Consider the following 9,616-nt stretch of genomic DNA (forward strand, 5'->3'; position numbering starts at 1 on the left):
TTTACCCGATGAGTTACGCTGGAGTCGAGATTGAAATTCATAACACGTATTCATTATATGGTAAGCAATAGTTTTGCAGAAAATGGACCCAATGGATGGCGCTGCAGCCGAAATGTATAGAAATCTCGTGTGGTTGGTCTGCTTTGGCCCTATGTTTAAGTTATAAGAATTTAGTTTTCAGATGTCTAAATGAAGGATGGGGTTAAGTTGATCGGACGCCCTCATGTACGATCATGCGATCTTGCATCTAACTAGAAATCAGTTCATAAATATTACCACGAATTGTAAAAGTGGCGAATATTGAAAGATATTCAAGAGATCACACGCGACTCATTTAGCCAATGTACGGGAAAACGTTTCGTACTGTGGGACAGCGAGGATTCTTGGCCCTCCTGTAACAGAAAACGCACTTCTGTGCTCTTGAGTTTCCTTATAAGAACTATTAATTACCGCATCGTTGCTATTATCACTGACACGAACATATAGACGAATTTAGAATTTACAAGAACTGGTTGTAATTTGTTAAAGCTCTACTCCTACAAGGATTACTTTACGGTGATCTAAAAAATTAAATCGGTTTTTTGAACCGATTACCAATTTTGAAAAACCTGTTTGTTTTAGTTACAAATATTGAGGAAAGCGGAAATCGTTTTTTGTACCGGTTACAAATTTCGAAAAATCGGGGGTTTTACCGGTACCGGTTACCATTTTCGTAAGAAGTTGAGCGGTCCCGCCGCTTGTTTTTTTGTGTGAAAAAAAAAAACAGTTTAAAAGTTTATTAAAGAAATATTCTTATGGTTTAGTTCATATTAAAAAGCGAATTAATCAATATTGTTTAATCACAAAGAAAGTATGAAAATTTTATTCCTAAATCAGAAAGTCCCAAAACTGCAATACTCCTGTATCGGCGCGGCGCTAAATCAATACAATTCCATTCGCTTCAAAGGCGCGAGATAAATATATTTCACTTCTCTTACTCTTTCCCATTTCCTCGCAAACTATTTGTTTTCTACAGATATGGCTTAGTCTGCCAACACGCTTGTGGGCCGTTGAATTTTAGTTGACAGCCACTTTTGCAACATGTTCCAGAACAGATTTAATACTAGAGTTAAATAATCGGTGCCTCGTATGTGTGGATATCTCCGACGAACGACAGATCTTATTTAGCATCCCAAATTCTTGGTTGTAGTGGCTGTTCTCATCCAGATCCTAGCTGATAACAAACGTAAGTATAGTGGCCTTTTGTGATACCGTTTTGGATAGCAGTTGATCGCCTAGTTGACTTATAATAAGTAGAACCAATTGGAGAGGTCTATGAAGCGTCGCAGATCTACATACGTCGAACTTAATTCTGAAAAAAATGGTGGAAAAGTGTTGCTGCAGACATCTTCGTCTCAGTTTGGCTAAAGCTGGTTAATGGCAGAGGAACCATGCGATTACTTATAAATACTTACTTTACTTGTCGTCAGATAAACCTTTTGAGAAGATTAAGCTATATACAAAATAAACAAAGGATTCAACGTTCTCTAGGCGCCTAATCAAGCATTTATAGAGTTTATGAGTGGTCTGTGTTTTGGAGCATTCCTTTTTTTTAAGTTGCTTATATGTAATGCCCAGTTTCGAGGTTGTGTTTGTCATTCAAAGTCTGGGCATTAACTGCATTTTTGGTAATTCAAAGACTGGACAATTTTTTTTTATATACCTTTTTTGGTCATTTAAAAACTTGGCATAAATGTATGACCATTTCTCAAATGTCCAATAATTTTTAGCGAAGCTTTAGTTGATCATCCAAAAATATAAAAACAAATATTATAATCCAAAAACATGCATATTTAAGGCACAAAAAATTTTCCTCATATCCATAGGTACAATCAGCGCAGTTGCCGAGGCTGTTATTAACAGCTAGCCTTTAACAACAGCATAACAGTACAACACAAAATTATTCGTACAAACAGCAGGCTACTCTCTTATTCGCCGCTTTAGCAGACAGCTGTTAACGTGCTCAATAAAATTACCAATGAAATGTTAACAAAACAACATAATTATAATACGCAGGACTGATATGAAAGCAGCGCGCGGATATATTGAATGTATTGGGGGAAAATTCAGCAGCAGGAAAAACGACGCTGGCTGTTAACAGCAGTCGCAGCCGCCGAAGTTGTAGCAGCAGTCGTGTGTGTGAGCGCCGCCGCAGTCCTTTGTAAATAAAGAGTGAAAGATAGCAACAAAAGTCATTGGCGCCGCATCAGAAGTGCAATATCAATCGGGGAGTTAAGTGGTAACAAGTCGGCTGCATAAAAGTGGCAACATTTAACAGCGCCGCCGACAGTAGTGCTTATAATAAGCACGCGAGAGCATATGCGATTGTCTTTGTATTTGTGTTGCTGAAGTGAGCAACGGAGCGCAAGAAAAAACTGCCAACAGCAGCCAAGCAAACGAAATGCCAGTCAATAAGCTAAGCGGTTGCTAGCTAACCACGAGCTCGGTTACGCGGCAGCTAGTAAGTCAGAACACAACAGTTCACCGGCGGCGGCGGACAGTGAAAATGTGTGCGCGCATTAAGTGATTTTTCCCGTGGGTACTTAACAACTTTCGAACGCGGCTGATTGTTTTTTTTTTAGTTTCTGACAACAACACGACCACGGCCGGCATTCAATAATAAAAATTAAAACAAAACAAAAAAAAAACAACGAACGCGCGTTGCTTCAAAATTCGAGTTCTGAGCGCAGCGTCTAACAAAAACGAGTTATGAACATTTCCTTTGCTTAGTCGAGCCTATTTGTTATGGTGTTACAATTTGTTGCCTGCTTTGTTGTGTGAAAATACGAGCAATAGTGTAAAGTGTCGCGGCATAGAGGCACAAGAAAAATCTTGTTACATTAGATGTATACTTCTTCCTCCTTTTTTTTTTTGGGAAGTAAAGAAAAATTGATTTAATTATAAAAAACGGAGCAGCTCACGCGCGCGCACCAGTGTGCAAAATAGAAAGAAAATATTTAAAAAATTAATAAATCAAAATAGCAGCAGCCGCCGTAGTAATTAAATAGCTTTAACAAGCAAACAGTGCAATTAAACGCGTGTGAGTGCAATAGCGCGCGGTGTGCGACGTCGAAAGGCGCATAACGGCAGGGCGGCGTTTTTGGTTGGTAGTAACTTTATTAAGAGCGGTGGAAGCGCGGTGCGGCATGCCGGTGGCTTATTAGAGACCACGAGTTGAGTGGCGCCGAGCCATAATAATTATAATTATATTTCCAATTACAAGAACATAACACAGTTGTATAACTGTAAAACAAGCTAGCGCATTTATTTTTCTTTATTTAGTTTTTATAAAAGGAACTACGGCTTAAGAGCGCCCAGAGTTTTAGAGGCTTGCCGCGCAATAAAAAAAAAAACACTAGCACGGCAGCGGCGGTAGTGGCGGCGACGGCACTTAGTTCCGTTTAGTTAATAGGGCGTGCATGCGCGCGCATGTAATTAACACTTTTTTTTTGGAGGCCTAACACGCGCGCTACTGAGCTGCTAAGAAAAAATCGCAACGCCAAAAAAAATATTGTGAAATTCAAATGCGATAGCAAGCATGAAAATGTAGAAAAACATAGCAAAAGTGTGTGAAAGTGTTAGCGCAAAAATGAGTGTGTACTAATAACAAATCAAACCCGACATCAAAATTAATGTGGTGTGCCATGATAACAAAAACTCCACACGCGAATTCTCTTCCCCTCCAACACCATTCATCCGTGCGCTCATCATCCACCTCACCACTAGCACCTCCATTGTAAGCGAATCGTTGATGCGGCTCGTCATTTGCCTCCCTTTTCCCCAATAGTTTCTTATCGCGTTGGCTGCTCTGTTGTTGCTGTTACTGCTGCCGAGTGCAGCAGTCCTGTGTGTCCAGTCCCAGCAGTCATTTAAGACGATTCCGTGCGAGCTTTTCATTCATTCACAAATCGACTGCCGAGCGCTAGTGTTGTGTCGGCGCTGACTGACGCATCGCTTGCATGTAACAATTTTATTCTCAAAGTCGCAACTCATTCATGAGACGCGCGCGCGTTCCGTCGTCATTCGCAGTGAATGCTGATTGCTAGAAGTGATTGTATGAAAAAGCAAAAAAAAAAAAAATAAAAAATATAAAACACAAATTAAAACATAATAATAAAATTAAGTATGAAAACAAATGCTTAAAAAATGAAAAACAAACAACTACAAATTGCAAATGTTTAATAAAACGCAATATTCAGTATACAATATTTGTATGTGTGTTTGTATGTACGCTCATTAAAAAATCAGCTAATCGTATATTTACCTCGTCTATATTCACTGCGAGCGCTGCAATTAACGTTTATAAAATTGATGAAATGTGCATGAGAGATTAATAACGGCATTACAATCAGCCATAAAAGTTACGAATGCGTGAAAACACAGCGAGGAACGGCTGTAAAATGTGAGTTATGTCCATATTTATTTATGATAGTTTTTTTTTTTTTTAAGTAAAATAAAGCAAAATAAAATAAAAAATAGACACAATAATAATTTAAAAAATATGAAATGGTAAAATTAAATAAATTTTAATACAAAAAATAAAATAAAAGCAAATAAATGGAAGTAAAAACAAATAAAATTAAAAAACAAACATTTAAGAAAAAATAAATAAAAAATTTTTTGAATTAAAACATAATGTACTTAAAATAAAATTTTATTGAATAAAGCACAAAAACAAAAAATTAAATGAAATAAAAAATGAAAATAAAAATACTAAATAAAGTTAAATACGAAAAGACAATATTAAATTTTGAAACGAATTAAAATTCAAATGAACATATTCAATTTGCGACTGAGCATAAATTTGTGCCCAGTTTTAATAAGATTTGTGTGTTTTTTAATTAGCCAAATTTCAAATCCGAAAATAAAAGTAATTTCTGAATTGAAGGTTGTATCAAATCCTAAATAATATAAATTTATTATTTGTTCGATTTGCGAGAAAATAAAATTTAGTTTTTATCTGGTTGTTGAATCAAATCATAAATAAATTTTGTTTTTTATTTGTTCAACGATTCAAATCACAAATATTTTTTTTTTTATTTCATCGTCTAATAAAATCGCAAATAAATTAAATTTTTTACTTGGTCGACGAATCAAATCGGAAATAAATTTTATTTCTATTTGGTTGACCAATCAAATCACAAACCAAATATATTTCTTAATTAATAGCGGATTTAAAATTAAAAAGAATTTTAAATGACGCAACCCTTGTTTTAAAGATATCAAAAATTTATTGCCACGCAAATAATATACATTGTATATCCAGTTTTCCAATGATCTAAAATGTGCATATGTCAACAAAAAAAAAAATCAAAAAAGTTGCCCAGTTTTTCAATATCTAAATTATTACGTCCGGTTTTTAATGTAGCAAAAGTTATGTCCAATTTTAAAATTGTAGAAGTTTTTTGTGCAGTTTTTAAATAAAAAATATTATGCTCAGTCTTTAAAGCAACACAAAATTATATCCAGTTTTTAGAGTTACGTCAATTTATATCAAGTTTTTAAATGGCTAAACATTTATCCCCACTTTATAAAGTACCAAAAATAATGTAAAATTTTTAATTTCACATCTTTAATTTCGGAATACCCATAAATTTATGCCAAGTTTTTAAGTAAGAAAAAATTATGTTCAGTTTTTAAAGTATTTAATAGAGTTATGTCCAGTTTTTAAATGCCCAAAAATTTATGCCGATTTTTCAAGTTATCGAAAATTATGTCCGGTGTTCAATTCATCTAAAATTATGGCCAGTTTTCGAATGATCGACAAATTATGCACATTTTTTAAACTACCTATAATTTAAATACATAATACATAAGTTCAATTTTCATCTGATCATAAATGTATGCCCAGTCTTTAATTGACGAAAAATTAAGTAAATAATAAAGTAAAATAAAATAAATTAAAACTTATGTCTTACTTATTAAATTTTTAACAAGGAAGAATGGCTATGGAAAATGTCCTTTACAAATTTTGTCCTTAAATATCCTTGACAAGTTGCGATACAAATACAAATATACACACGACGTCATCATCGAATTTCGTCCTGCAAACTTTATTTACTTAAAAAGATTCACTTTATTAAAAGCGCATTGTTAATACCTATTCGTCCTTGTAAACAAAAATACTTTCTTGTTTTTAAATTCTAAATTTTCTCTCTCATTTGGTACCAACACCGTTATTATTCTGAATCGCACTGATTTTTTTAAAATAATCTTTTGAATTAATCATATCATTACAATTTCAAAGTTCTTTGAAAAAAATCCTGACGTCAGAGTGAAAAACTAAAAACGCAGCTTTACTATATTTGGTCTTTCGTGTGTTTTAATCACTATTTAACATATAAAACGCTAAGCTTAAGATTTTACGACGGTTAATATGTCTTGTGAATCCTCTCATTCAATTTATGTTGAGATAGGGCGTTTTCAAAGCGGCAGCTGAAATAGGGTATTTTTTAACCAAATTCTGAGATAAGGCGTTCTTCACCCAAATTCTGAATATGGAGTTTTTCAACCATTTGCTGAGGTAGAGCGTTTTGGAATGATTTGATTACGGATTACAATTGAAAGCTGGCAACTGATGTGCTATTTATTACATATAACTAGTAGTAGTAGTTATTGTATTACATATAACAAGTAGAATAAAATAATAACATTGAAAAGTGTGTTGATTAGATGCATTTTATATCTAATTTTAATCTTTGCATAGAATTACAAAAAAAAAAAAAAACAAGGAAATCGCAAAGATTTACAGATCCATGTGATTAACTTTAAATTGAGGTATCGCTCATTCCCTCACTCATTAGTTTACTCACTCCCTAACTCATTACTCATTCATACACTTACTCCTGGAATCACTCACTCGTTTACACAGTCAATCACTTAGATTTGTACAATCACTTACACACTTACTCAACACTCACTCGCTAAATTATTTATAGCTCATCACTCATTCACTCACTAACTTACCACCCACTCACTCGATCACTGATTCATTCGCTCACTTTTAGCAATTACTTACTAATTAATTAACTCGCTCATCACTCACATAGTCATTAGCTAACTTAGTAACTCAGCCAACCAGTCACTCATTCCCTCACAAATAATTCGCTCATTCAATCAGCTTATTCGGAGTGAATGAGACTCCCCAAAAAAACATTCACACATGGTGATTCAATAAAACCCCAGATTTTATTTTATAAATAAAACTCCTCTGGCAACACAGCATGCGCATATACACATTTTCCGTGACTTTAGGGCATAGTTCGGGATGTATATTATTTAAAACCCGTATGATGTCAATCTTCAGCTATGGAATCGCCTCGGGCTTATTGGCATAGGCATACTTTTTACGTGGCCGCAGAGAAAGAAGTCAAATGGTGTGGTGGTCGATCATACTTAGTTTGTATGAAAAAATGCGTAACACCGTCAACAAAAAATAAAAATAAAAATGCCAAAAATTATTGGTAAGCCTTAGCAATTTAAAATTGCACCTTTTATACTAAAATTTGAGGAACTTTTTTAACAAACTTTACGCGGTAAAAATCTCGGGGAATTCGTTATGTTACTATAAGGATACTGTTTCAGGGCTAATACATCTAGGATCATTGAAGAAGGCTTTAAAATCTGTAAGCTGTTGTGGAACGAATTTGCAAAATTATTTTTTGTCCCGTATTCGGCTCTCATAAATATGGTGACCGTAGCTATGTGGCAAGTGGCACCATTCACATGTTGTCTAAGTCCATCTCATTTAAGCAGTCGGTTATAATATCACGGTAACGTTTGCCGTTCACCGTTATATACTGTTACCGGCGTCGTCGCGGTCTGGTACCCACTTTGTTCCACAGTAGCAATATTTTCGGTGTAACAACCGGCCGGTTACCTTTACCGCAAAAATAGCGCAATGTGCAAAATGAACTTCTGCAGAACCTTCATTTGTTGTTGTTCAACTGACTATCGCTCCATGACTAAGTTTGCCAAAACCTAAAAAAAAAACAAACACATGTATGTATTAAAAATATTTTCTGTCAAAGATCTGCATCACCTTTAAATAACTGTTATTTTGAATACCTAAGCGTATTTTTTCTAAATTGAATATAATAATAGTTTTTACTTCTTGTTCCAATAGTGGATATAATAGATACTGGTTAATAAAAATCATATTTAGCTTTAAAACCCAAATTTCCATACGAGTATTATCTACACATGTATGCATGTATGTATGTATATTTACTTCCAAGTAAAAATACAGCTTACATACAATATATAATAAGAATAATAATCAAAAATAATAAAGAAAAAAAATTTAAACCAACAAATTTTGTTCCAGATACTCACTCGGTCAGCAGTGTATGAGAACCCGCGCATTCAGGCGTCTCCATATCCGATCGTTATCTACCACATATGCGCCACAAAATTGTCGTGTAAACAAATTCCTCGCTTGCGTCTGCAGAATAGTGTCAAGTTGCGTTTAATAGCGATTCGCGAACGGACCAACAATATACATATGTACGAGTACAACGGCGATCGGGCAGCAATCAGCTAGAGCTAGCCACTGAGCGAGCCAGCCACAGCCATCGAACCAATTCGCCAGCAACGCGCTGCCGAACGGCGGCGCATGGAGCTTGGGATTGCCCGCGTGTCTGCGAGTGCGACAAAGGCGATTACAAGCGCGATTCCAAACTTTAGCAGATATCAATCCACACGCTGAGCATAATTAATTTGCCTTATGCCATTTGTGTCGGTCAGTAAGTAGTGAGTACTTACTTGGTGTGCCCCGTATACAGAACCCCAGCCAGCGACGAAACTTGATTATTGATCACGTACGCGTCCGTATCTGCCCGCCGCGGCAACGCGCTACCGACAGCGTCTGCCTACTGCTCTAAGCGTTTGCAAACTCACATAAATAATTGTATATTTGTAAACATATATATTAGTTCATTGGGTTTGTAGATATGCTCACGCGATTGCTCTGAATATTGCCACATATTTATGTATGTATGTATGTACATACATTTGTATGTCCATAATTATAAACTTAAGTTTTTGCGTGCGCGTAACAATCGATGTTCTACAACAAAATTCTACAAATACGTATTATAAGTGTACTACGTAAATATGCATACATATGTATGTATGTACGACAAGGAGAATAAATAAAATTAACAATAACAACATCAAAGCCCACAAACAATAAGCTGCTGTGCTCCACCTCGCAATGCTATCGAGTCTGCTCGCAACAATTGCTACTCTATAAACGATATGATTATGCTGGTATGTATGTATGTACATATGTATTTATGCACAGATAAATATGTGACTTTCCTATATACGTTTGCATAGTAATTATCATTTAATATTTGTGTTGAGTTTATTTGTTATTGTTTTGTTTTGCAAAGTAGACATAATTGTATATTGACTTTCCTTGCAACCATTTGTGTGTGGAACATTCACACATACATACATACATGTACAAGTATGTATGCCTATTAGACTGTCTCACGCTCCATAGAGAAAAATATATATGTACATAGGTTCTTTCCCCCAACCCAACCATAAAATAAAAATCATATATCGCACA

General features: G+C 35.0%; 1 long non-coding RNA gene across 1 annotated transcript; it reads left to right on the forward strand.

Annotated features, from left to right (window-relative positions):
- The first annotated feature begins 2,480 nt into the window (after nucleotides 1-2,480).
- Nucleotides 2,481-9,337, forward strand: LOC108371355 (uncharacterized). The gene is made up of 3 exons (XR_001848742.1): nucleotides 2,481-3,142; nucleotides 3,334-4,441; nucleotides 8,366-9,337. It is a non-coding gene; the product is annotated as an uncharacterized LOC108371355 (long non-coding RNA).
- The last annotated feature ends 279 nt before the right edge of the window (nucleotides 9,338-9,616 follow it).

This window comes from Rhagoletis zephyria, unplaced genomic scaffold (genome assembly GCF_001687245.7).
Source record: "Rhagoletis zephyria isolate East Lansing unplaced genomic scaffold, Rhagoletis_zephyria_1.1 Rzeph_scaffold_04910, whole genome shotgun sequence".
In the NCBI taxonomy this organism is placed as follows: domain Eukaryota; kingdom Metazoa; phylum Arthropoda; class Insecta; order Diptera; family Tephritidae; genus Rhagoletis; species Rhagoletis zephyria.